Source organism: Mercenaria mercenaria, chromosome 2 (assembly GCF_021730395.1).
Source record: "Mercenaria mercenaria strain notata chromosome 2, MADL_Memer_1, whole genome shotgun sequence".
Classification (NCBI taxonomy): domain Eukaryota; kingdom Metazoa; phylum Mollusca; class Bivalvia; order Venerida; family Veneridae; genus Mercenaria; species Mercenaria mercenaria.
Window position 1 is genome coordinate 54,395,448 of NC_069362.1, and position 12,962 is coordinate 54,408,409.

The window sequence follows — 12,962 nt, forward strand, 5'->3', positions numbered from 1 at the left end:
CAGTATGCTGAAGGACGGCTCTGGATCAGAATTAGGTGCGGTAGTGACAGGAGAAGTAAAGCCATCTTACTCAGTTTAAGACACCTCTCCTTTCCAGTGTGGAGCTTCATTTCCCAGATAGATACCCAGTATAACTCTATATGATCTGGTTGGCATGTTCTAATCTCTGGCCTGGCCTGGCCCGGCCTGGCCTGGCCTGGCCCGATGAGCTCTATTTTTGACTGGGCCGGGCCAGGCCAGTCCAGGCCAGGCCAGGCCAGATTTTATTATACATAGAGAAATGAATGGCATAAAATCTAAATATACAATTACAATAGCAGGCAGTATTAACCTGCATTGTTTACTTGCTGCATGTCAACCAGTCCTCTGGAGAATCATTAATTAGCCGTCATTCATCTTATTTGAAATACAGATTTGCACTGAAGAAAATGGTGTAACTAAATGATAACTACCCATGTTTTCTGTAATCAAATTATTTAAAGTCAACTTTAACACTTGGTTTTAAAACTAATGGCTAATTTCATTGATAAGTTTACCTGCTGCAATATAACTGAATATTTACATGCACTGAGAACACATCTCTTTGGGAATTGTAATTACAGTTTGTGTCCCTACTATCCTTAGCTGACCTTTTAACTGTTCAGTTGAACTTTTAATGTGTTTGGTTTAGTTAAGCTGATGTTCAATTTATGGAAGAGTAATGAAAATAATATTCATTAATTGTGGGACCTCTAACTCATTGTCAGGGTGTTGGCATTTTAAATTATTGATATTTTTCTTGCACAAAAAAATAATGGTGCATTGTGTTTATGTTATTTCTAAGTGATATATTTCATGCTAAAAGATGCTCTTGAGCCTGTTTCACAAGACTTTGTATGATTTTTTCCCACATACTTGGATCAATATAAAAACAATCTTACAAAAATATTCAGTATGTGTATAACCTAAACTACAAAATTTATATATCGCTTCCCCGCACCATACTATCCCAGGTTCTAGAACGGAGGTAGCATTATTTTAGAAATTGAAAGTTGTTGTCCGTTAGTATTGACAGGTGCCACTCTTTATTTTACATCATATTTGTAACCTGAAAATATCTAAATTGACCAAAATAACATGCAAAGTTTACCAATGGCACAGTGGCGTAGTGATAAGTTCTCCGTCATTTTATTGATACTGATTTTATTCTTACAACATTTTATGGTAATAACTTGTATGTAGAAGAATGTCAAATACTTGTGTATTTCTTTCAATAAATGAACAATAAATCACGATAAGTGATAATTTTCCTGCATTCTAAGTTTACAGAGGAAATTTTATCTGCATGTACGACCTGGCAGTAAAGAAATGTTTATATTTTATTTGGTTTTCAATATTTATATTTTTATTTATGTTTGGGCACAATTTTTTTTTTACGGAAGCATACAAAATATATTCTTGAGTGCTAGTTCAATAATTTCGGACAATACTAAATAATCCTCAATAGACAAAATAATAAAATTAGTTAGGTTATTCAATTTAGGGAAAACCAAACCACCAGTCAAGGGTCAATTGAGGTGGAGATCCCCTGATAATAGTCATAACAATTAATCAGGCATCACCTTTAAATTAGACATAATAGTTATGTTAGCTACAGGCTTATTCCCAGGTGTATAATTTTACAGAGTGGGAGTTCAAAATGTATTTATATAATGTCTGAAATATCCAAACTTATTCCAAAAGTCAGATTTTAAAGATGCTATAGAAATCACTTTCACGAAATTGAAATCTATGGCCTGGCCTGGCCCGGCTCAGTCGGAAATTGGGCTCATCGGGCCGGGCCAGGCCAGGCCAGAGATTAGAACATGCCCTATAAAAATACCTGAACTCAACAGAACTATTCAAGAGAAAAAATTCCAGCCACAGTAAACATTGGGTTGACCGGCTCTTTTTTCCACCATTTTGAACCAAATCACATGCGTATGAAGAATACTCTCTAGATCGCCGCAAACAGGCAAAACAGGCCCTATCAAAAAGTCAGGTTGTGCATATTCTGACATTCTCATTCTGTCAAATTGTACCTGTACCTGCTATTTCATATCTCCTCTATTAAATCATGCAATTTATTGCAGGTCTTTCACTCAAAAATTCACCAATATTCACCATCAAACAGAGGAACTATTTTCTGCATAACCACTTCTGTATTGTGGTCAACCAAGGGCAAATAACTGTGGTCTTGTGCCTAATGTCTGAAATATCCAAACATATTCTTCAGTTAACAACTTCAAAAGTCAGATTTTAAAGATGCTGTAGAAATCACTTTCACCTTTAACAAAATTGAAATCTATGGCCAGGCCAGAGATTAGAACATGCCAATTTAAGCCTATAAAGCTATTTAACCTTTAGCCTGCTGGTGGCAAGTGGTTTTACCTTTGCAGCAAGTGCAGATAAAGATCTGCCTGCATGTTCGTGCAGACTGAGACTGATCATGATCTGCATTGTTTGTGATTCAGTAGGTAAGTTTTAAATGAACACCCTTTGAATAAAAGAGGGTCATGATCACTCTGGATTGCTCACCTGTGTTAAATGAGCTACATGTTTCAGATGTCAAACTGATGCTAAACTATTAATAAGAGTGTCATGATGACACTGAATCACCCGAGTATATTGAACCACATGTTTCAAATGGCAAACTGATGCTAAAATATTAGAAAGTAGATCAGTAGGTCATATTTATTGTCACTGAAAGACAGTTTAAAGATTGGTGTGCAAAACTGTACATGTCATCCACATTTCAAGGCTGGAACTTAAACTAGAGTGGTCACAAGCAAAAGTTTATGCACGGACACACGGACGACGTAGACCTACTGACCTAATTTTTGACTGCTGCTGACCCAGTTTCAAACTTGACCTAGATATCATCAAGACGAATATTTAGACCAACTTTCGTACAGATCCCATGAAAAATATCGCCTCTAGTGAGGTCACAAGGTTTTTCTATTATTTGACCTACTGACCTAGTTTTTTAAGGCATGTGACCCAGTTTTGAACTTGAACTAGATATCATCAAAGTGAACATTCTGACCAACTTTCATGAAGATCCATTGAAAAGAATGGACTCCAGAGATGTCACAAGGTTTTTCTAATTTTAGACCTACTGACCTAGTTTTTGATTGCACATAACCCAGTTTCAAACCTGACTTAGATATCATCAAGGTGAACATCCTGACCAATTTTCATGAAGATACATTGAAAAATATGGCCTCTAGGGAGGTCACAATGTTTTTCTTTTTTTTTAGACTTACTGACCTAGTTTTTGACCGCAGTTGACCCAGTTTCAAATTTGAACTAAATATCATCAACATAAATATTCAGACCAACTTTCATACAGATCCCATGATAAATATGGCCTCTAGAGAGGTCACAAGGTTTTTCTATTATTTGACATAATGACCTAGTTTTTGACAGCATGTGACCCAGTTTCAAACTTAAACTAGATATTATCAAGGTAAATATTCAGACCAATTTTCATGAAGATCCATTGGAAAGTATGGCCTCTAAAGAGGTCACAAAGTTTCTCTATTTTTAGACCTACTGACCTAGTTTTTGACCGCACGTGACCCAGTTTCAAACTTGACCTAGATATCATCAAGGTAAATACTCTGACCAATTTTCATGAAGATCCATTGAAAAATATGGCCTCCAGGGAGGTCACAAGGATTTTCTATTTTTATACTTTCTGACCTAGTTTTGGACCACACATAACCCAGATTCAAACTTGACCTAGATACCATCAAGATGAACATTTTGAACAGCTTTCATAAAGATCCCATGAAAAAATGTGACCTCTAGAGTGGTCACAAGCAAAAGTTTACGCACGGACGGACGACGGATGCTGCACGATCACAAAAGCTCACCTTGTCACTTTGTGACAGGCGAGCTAAAAAAGTAGGTCAGTAGGTCATATTCACAGTCAATGAAAGTAAGTTTTAAGATTGGTGTGCTAAACTGTACACGTCATCCAAGTTTCAAGGCTGTATCTTAAACAAGAGGGTCGTGATGACCCTGGATCGCTCACCTGAGTAATATAAGCTACATGTTTTAAATGTCAAACTGATGATAAAATATTAAGAAAGTCAGTAGGTCACATTCATGGACAATGAAATTCAGTTTTACAATGTGTGTGTGAAACTGTGTATGTCATCAAAATTTCAAGGCTGTATATTAAACAAGAGGACCATGATGGTCCTGAATCGCTCACTTGTCCCCACATGACCCAGTTTTGAGTATGATGTCGCTTTTTCTATTATTTGACATAGTGACCTAGTTTCTGAGCTCATGTGATCCAGTTTTGAACTTGACCTAGATATCATCAAGATAAAAATTCTGACCAATTTTCATGAAGATCCATTGAAAAATATGGCCTCTAGAGAGGTCCCAAGGTTTTTCTATTATTTGACCTAACGACCTTGTTTTTGAAGGCACATGACCCAGTTTTGAACGTGACCTAGATATCATCAAGGTGAAGATCCTCACTAATTTTCATGAAGATCTCATGAAAAATATTTCCTCTAGAGAGGTCACAAGGTTTTTCTATTTTTAGACCTACTGACCTAGTTTTTGACCACACGTGACCCAGTTTTGAATTTGACCTAGATATCATCAAGATGAACATTCTCACCAATTTTTATGAAGATCTCATTACCTCTAGAGAGGTCACAAGGTTTATCTATTTTTAGACCTAATAACCTAGTTTTTGACCACACCTGACCCAGTTTCGAACTTGACTTGACTTGAGATCCATTGAAAAATATGGCCTCTAGAGAGGTCACAAGGTTTTTCTATTTTTAGACCTACTGACCTAGTTTTTGACCGCATGTAACCCAGTTTCAAAATTGACCTAGACATCATCAAGATGAATATTCAGACCAACTTTCATACAGATCCCATAAAAAATATGGCCTCTAGAGAGGTCACACGATATTTCTATTATTTGACCTACTGACCTAGTTTTTAAACGCATGTAACCCAGTTTCAAACTTGACCTAGACATCATCAAGATGAATATTCAGACCAACTTTCATACAGATCCCATAAAAAATATGGCCTCTAGAGAGGTCACACGATTTTTCTATTGTTTGACCTACTGACCTAGTTTTTGACCGCACGTGATCCAGTTTCGAACTCGGTCTAGATATCATCATGGTAAACATTTTGACCAATTTTCATGAAGATCCATTGAAAAATATGGCCTCTAGGGAGGTCATAAGGTTTTTCTATTTTTAGACCTACTGACCTAGTTTTAGACCGCACGTGACCCAATTTCAAATTTGAACTAGATATTATCAAGATTAACATTCTGACCAACTTTCATAAAGATCCCATGAAAAATGTGACCTCTAGAGTGGGCACAAGCAAAAGTTTACGCAAGCACGGACGGACGACGGACGCCGCACGATCACAAAAGCTCACCTTGTCACTTTGTGACTGGTGAGCTAAAAACAAGGAAGTAGGTCAGTAGGTCAAGTGACATCATATTACTTAGGGTCATCAGGTAATTATAATTAAACAGTCTTGGAAATAAAATCAGATGATTTTTTAAGTATTTTTCCTATATAACTCACATAATAACTAACTGACCCCAGTGCTGGGCCTCTTTTAACCCCAGGAGCATAATTTGAATAATTTTGGTAGAGGACTACTAGACAATGCAACATACCAAATATCAATATATATAAGTCTATATAAAACTTGGGACCCAAAGGGTACAATTTGAACAATTTTTGTTGAGGACCATAAGACAATGCTACAAACCAAATATCAAAGGTCTAAGTGTTGTGGTTTCAGACAAGAGGATTTTTAAACTTTCTTTCCTTATATAAGTCTATATAAACCATGTGACCCCCAGGGCGGGGCCATATTTGACCCTAGGGGGATAATTTGAACAATTTTGGTAGAGGACTACTAGATGATGTTACACACCAAATATCAAAGCCCTAGGCCCTATGGTTTTGGACAAGAAGATTTTTAAAAAATTTCCTTTTGGTTGCCATGACAACCAGAGTTCTGCATGGAATTCAATTCTTTGAATAAATTTGAAAGTGGGCCACCTAAGGATCATTCCTGTGAAGTTTGGTTTAATTCTGCCCTGTGGTTTTCAAGAGGAAGACCTTTTTAGAAAATGTTGACGGACGGACGACGCACGACACACAACACATGTCACACGACACACGACGGACATTGAGCGGTCACAAAAGCTCACCATGAGCCTTTGGCTCAGGTGAGCTAAAAACAAAAAAGTGGTCAGTAGGTCAAGGTCACAGTCAAATGACCCCTACTTTGGTTCATCAAGTAATTTTAATTAAACAGTCTAGGAAATATGATCATATAATTTTTAGCTCACCTTTCACAAAGTGACAAGGGGAGCTATTGTGACCGCTTAATGTCCGTCGTCCGTCAACAATTTGTAAAAAAATCTTCTTCTTGAAAACCACTGGGCAGAATTACACCAAACTTCACAGGAATGATCCTTGGGTGGCTCCCTTTCAAAATTGTTCAAAGAATTGAATTCCATGGAGAACTCTGGTTGCTATGGCAACCGAAACGAAAAACTTTAAAAATCTTCTTCTCAAAAACCAGAAGCCCTAGAGCTTAGATATTTGGTGTGAAGCATTGCCTAGTGGACTTCTACCAAGTTTGTTCAAACCATGACCCCGCCCCAGGGGTCACTTGATTTTACATAGGAAAATCTTAAAAAATCTTCTTCTCAAAAACCAGAAGCCCTAGAGCTTAGATATTTGACATGTAGCATTGCCTAGTGGACCTCTACAATTAAATCATGACCCCAGGGTCAAAACTGACCCCACCCCAGGGGTCACTTGAATTTACATAGGAAAATCTTGATTTTTACATAGGAAAATCTTAAAAAAATCTTCTTCTCAAAAACCAGAAGCCCTAGAGCTTAGATATTTGACATGTAGCATTGCCTAGTGGGCCTCTACAATTAAATCATGACCCCAGGGTCAAAAGTGACCCCAACCCACCCCTAGAGCTTAGATATTTGACATGTAGCATTGCCTAGTAGTTGTTCAAATCATGACCCTGGGGTCAAAATTGACCCCGCCCGAGGGGTCACTTGATTTTACATATGAAAAAATCTTCTTGTCAAAAACCAGAAGCCCTAGAGCTTAGATATTTCACATATAGCATTGCCTAGTGGACCTCTACAACATTTGTTCAAGTCATGACCCCCGGGGTCAAAATTGACCCCGCCCCAGGGGTCACTTTATTTTACATAGGAAAATCTTCAAATTTAAAAAAAAAAACCCAGAAGGCCTAGATCTTAGATATTTAACATGTAGCATTGCCTAGTAGACTTCTACAAAATTGTTCAAATCATGACCCCCGGGGTCAAATTGGTCCCACCCCATGGGGTTACTTGATTGTACATAGGAAAATCTTCAAAATTTTCTAAAAATAAACCAAAAGGCCTAGAGCTTAGATATTTGACATGTAGCATTGCCTAGTGGACCTCTACAAAATAAATTTGTTCAAATCTTGACCCTGCCCCCCCCCCCCCCCCCCCCGGGTCAAACTGACCCAGCCCCAGAGGTTACTTGATTGTACATAGCGAAATCTTCATCAGTTTGCTAGAAATAAACCAGAAGGCCTTGATCTTAGATATTTGATATGTAACATTGCCTAGAAGACGTGTACAAACTTTGTTAAAATAAGGACTCCCAGGGTAAAATTGGCCCCGCCTCAGGGGTTACTTGATTGTACATCGGAAAATCTTCCAAAAAATTTCTAAAAATCGTCAGTTTGACATTTGAAACATGTAACTCATATTACTCAGGTGAGCGATCCAGGGTCATCATGACCCTCTTGTTGAAGTATTTTTTCCAATATAACTCATATAACGAGTAACCCCCAGCGGGGCCTCTTTTTCACCCCAGGGGCATAATTTGAACAATCTTGATAAAGAACCACTAGGCAATGCAACATACCAAATATCAAAGACCTAGGCCTTATACTTTCAGGCAAGAAGATTTTAAAAGTCTTTTTTCCTATATAGGTCTACTTGGACCCCCCGGGCAGGGCCTCTTTTCACTCGAGGGGCATAATTTGAATTACTTTGGTAGAGAACCACAAGGCAATGCTACATACCAAATATCAAAGGCTTAGATCTTGTGGTTTCAGACAAGAAGATTTTTAAATGTTTTTCCTATATAAGTCTATGTAAAAGTTAGGACCCCCGGGGAGGGGCCTCTTTTCACCCAAGGGGCATAATTTGAACAATCTGTATACAGGACTATTAGATGATGTCACATGCTTTGTGGTTTTGGACAAGAAGATTTTCAAAATTTTCCCTACATAAGTCTATGTAAACCATGTGACACCAAGGGCAGAGCCATATTTGACCCTATGGGGATAATTTGAATAATCTTGGTAGAGGACCACTAGATGATGCTACATACCAAATATCAAAGCCCTACGACCAGTGGTTTTGGACAAGAAGATGTTTTAAGGTTTTCCTTTCGGTTGCCATGGCAACCAGAGTTCTGTATGGAATTCAATTCTTTGAACAATTTTGAAAGGGGACCACCCAAGGATCATTCCTATGAAGTTTGGTGTAATTCTGCCCAGTTGTTTTTAAGAAGAAGATTATTTTAGAAATTGTTGACGGACGGACGATGCACGATGAACGACAGACATTGAGTGGTCAAAAAAGCTCACCATGAGCCTTTGGCTCAGGTTAGGTAATAAAAGGTACTGCCTAAATTGAATGAAGGACCAGTCCATTTTAGAAATTTAGCAGGTAAAAGGGTACAAGAGGGTCATGATGACCCTGGATTGCTCACCTGAGTAATATGAGCTACATGTTTCAAATGTCAAACTGATGTTAAAATATCAAGAAAGTCAGTTGGTCACATTCATGGTCAATGAAATTCAGTTTTACAAACGGTGTGCAAAACTGTACATGTCATCCAAATTTCAAGGCTGTATCTTAAAAATCTAGAAAGTAGGTCAGCAGGTCAAGGTCACAGTAAAGTGACATCATATTACTTAGGGTCATCAGGTAATTATTATTAAACAGTCTTGGAAATAGGATCAGATAATTTTTTAAGTATTTTTTCCTATATAACTCATATAATAATTAAGTGACCCCAGCACGGGGCCTCTTTTAACCCCGGGGTATAATTTGAACAATTTTGGTAGAGGACTACTAGGCAATGCATCATACCAAATATCAAAACCCTAGGTTATGTCGTTTCAGACAAGAAGATTTTTAAAGTTTTTCCTTTCGGTTGCCATGACAACCAGAGTTCTCCATGGAATTCAATTCTTTGAAAAATTTTGAAAGGGGGCCACCAAAGGATCATTCCTGTGAAGTTTGGAGTAATTCTGCCCAGTGATTTTCAAGAAGAAGATTTTTTTAGAAAATGTTGATGGACACACTACGGACATTGACCGGTCACAAAAGCTCACCCATGAGCCTTTGGCTCAGGTGAGCTAAAAAAGCATATCATTATTCTGAAACAATCATAATTTTTCACTATGAAAACATTTAAAGGTAGAGGACCTGTAGTAGCAAACATTATAGCTAGTGTCATAATATTTTGCACTATGCAAAAAAATATATGGATTTTTACCATGAAATGAAAAAGTCAGAGAAAAGTTTCTTCCTATCCTCCCCCCCCCCCCCCCCCCACCCCGTCCCCACTCACTTGAAAATTTTATAATGTAAAGTTGTAAAAAAAATTATGCATCTTGAAAAGTGAATAGTTATTACACTAAAGTACCGACACACATGATTGTATTAAATGTAGAAATAGCAGAAACGAAGTTAATTTCCAAATATTATTTTTGTATTTATCTCATACATTAACAGACAAATGGGTATTAATACAAACATCCACCATAACATTATATTTTGGAAGCAGAACAGTCAACTGTCCCATACCCCACCCACTTGATGTGTTCATTGCTTGAAAAAAAAAACCCTGCCAATTTTGGAATAAAATCTTCTATTTGTCACCCTTGGTATGCCATCACACTTTTTAGCTCACCTGTCACAGTGTCAAGGTGAGCTTTTGTGATCGCGTGGCGTCCGTCGTCCGTGCGTCCGTAAACTTTTGCTTCATGGGATCTTTATGAAAGTTGGTCAGAATGTTCAGCTTGATGATATCTAGGTCAAGCACGAAACTGGGTCATGTGCGGTCGAAAACTAGGTCTGTAGGTCATATAATAGAAAAATCGTGTGACCTCTCTAGAGGCCATACTTTTCAATGGATCTTCATGAAAATTGGTCAGAATGTTTACCTTGATGATATCTAGGTGAAGTTTGAAACTGGGTCACGTGCCATCAAAAACTAGGTCAGTAGGTCAAATAATAGAAAAACCTTGTGACCTCTCTAGAGGCCATATTTTTCATGGGATCTGTATGAAAGTTGGTGTGAACGTTCATCTTAATGACATCTAGGTCAGTTCGAAACTGGGTCAACTGCGGTCAAAAACTAGGTCAGTAGGTCTAAAAATAGAAAAACCTTGTGACCTCTCTAGAGGCCGTATTTTTCAATGGATCTTCATGAAAATTGGTCAGAATGTTCAACTTGATGAAATCTAGGTCAAGTTTGAAACTGGGTCACGTGCTATCAAAAACTAGGTCAGTAGGTCAAATAATAGAAAATCCTTGTGACCTCTCTAGAGGCCATAATTTTCACGGGATCTGTATGAAAGTTGATCTGAATGTTCATCTTGATGATATCTAGGTCAAGTTCGAAACTGGGTTAACTGCGGTCAAAAACTAGTTCAGTAGGTCTAAAAATAGAAAAACCTTGTGACCTCTCTAGAGGCCATACTTTTCAATGGATCTTCATGAGAATTGGTCAGAATGTCCATCTTGATGATATCTAGGTTAACTTCGAAACTGGGTCATGTGCCATCAAAAACTAGGTCAGTAGGTCAAATAATAAAAAAAACTTGTGACCTCTCTAGAGGCCATATTTTTTATTGGATCTGTATGGAAGTTGGTCTGAATATTCATCTTGATGATATCTAGGTCAAGATCAAAACTGGGTCAACTGTGGTCAAAAACTAGGTCAGTAGGTCTAAAAATAGAAAAACCTTTTGACCACTTTAGAGGCCATATTTTTCAATGGATCTTCATGAAAATTTGTCTGAATGTTAACCTTGATGATATCTAGGTGAAGTTTGAAACTGGGTCATGTGTGGTCAAAACTAGGTCAGTAGGTATAAAAATAGAAAAACCTTGTGACCTCTCTAGAGGCCATACTCTTCATGAGATCTTCATGAAAATTGGTGAGAATGTTCATCTTGATAATATCTAGGTCAAGTGCAAACTGGGTCATGTGCCTTCAAAAACTAGGTCATTAGGTCATTTAATAGAAAAACCTTGTAACCTCTCTAGAAGCCATATTTTTCAATGGATCTTCATGAAAATTGGGTCACGTGGAGACAGGTGAGCAATTCAGGACCATCATAGTCCTCTTGTTTTAGTAAATATGTCTCTTAGTCCATTTTCATCAGATTGTTCTGAGATGGAGCAAGTTCATTCCAAAACTGGCTATGTTACTGGGCTGTAGGCATTTTGCATATGCCCCCACTTGCTATCAACTCACTTGATACTGTAATGGCTGTAATAGTATAGAAGAAACCATAAGCAGCAACTTACTTAGGTCAGTGGTTTCTAGGTCAATAGTGATAAATGTTGCCTCACCTGACAGTTCTGAAGGTCTGAGGTTGTTATGGTATCAAAATCCTCTACATGGCCAATTCCTATTCAGAAGATTAGATATTATAAATTATCTTGCTTGCACTAAGAAATATTTGTATATTCCTTTTTGAAAAATTTTCTAGTTTGGGATACTATACTTTTACCTTTTGGTAGAGTGCAAAATGTTATTTTGTAAACAACCTTAGAAAGAACAAATACCCTACAATTTATTTTAATACTACTTGGGAGAAATCCGCTCTTGCAGAAATCATTTAATTTTTTCTACATGGATGTTGTTAACATAGTTTAAATTATTACATGACTCCTTGTACGAAATGCCATTCCACAGTTTGTGCTGTATGACCAGTCTGTATTAAATACATGTTTACTGAGGTAAAAAGCCAAAATTTTAGAAAAAAAAAAAAACAAAAAAAAAAAAAAAACAACGTGAAAATCAATTCTGATATCATAGACCTCTGGCAATAGGTTTGACTATTGACTGGCAAGCCATTTGCTATAAAGTATATATTATCATACCATTTATATAAATCACTGATCTCTTCTCTGCAAGCCAACATCAGTTCTCTCATATGATGTTAAATGGACAAGAAACAACTTGAGACTTATTTTTGTCAAATTTACATTTAGAATATTCCTTGTTAAATTTCTAGACTTCATTTATGCTCAACATTAACAAAAACATGTAAGAAAGTATGTTAGAAAATTACCTGACTCAGACTGATAAGAAACTCTTTCTAAAGCCCTCTGGTTAGTGGCACAATCCCATTTTAGAATCAGGCATCAGATTCTGTCCTTTGTGGACGGCAACTGTGATTTATCTTGCTGTTGTCATATCTCCGTTTCGTACATGTTTTCTCATATCTGACAGTATGGGCAGCATATGAAAGTCCTGCTTTGGAGTAACAAAAACTGAAAATGTGAATACTGCGACTTCTTTAAATTAACCTATAAGTAAAATTACTATACAAAAATAACATTTGTTTTAACCCTTACTATGCTGGACATGATTAATTTTGCCTTTGCAACCAGCATAGATTAGATCATGATCAGACTGCACATACATGCAATTTGATCATGATCTGTACTGTTCCCTATTCAGCCAGTATCTTTTTGGTAAGCACCCTTTTTTTAATGGTACAGTCCCAACTGGAAGATGGACAAGTTCATTTTAGAAATTTAGCAAGGTAAGGGTTACATTCTTATTATTATGAACATAATTAAATAA

General features: G+C 37.1%; 1 long non-coding RNA gene across 1 annotated transcript; it reads right to left on the reverse strand.

Annotated features, from left to right (window-relative positions):
- Window positions 1-800: 800 nt before the first annotated feature.
- On the reverse strand, window positions 801-12,640 carry LOC123562759 (uncharacterized). The gene is made up of 3 exons (XR_006688626.2): window positions 12,445-12,640; window positions 11,720-11,778; window positions 801-2,228 (listed from the first exon to the last, which is right to left on the reverse strand). It is a non-coding gene; the product is annotated as an uncharacterized LOC123562759 (long non-coding RNA).
- Between the last annotated feature and the right edge of the window lie 322 nt (window positions 12,641-12,962).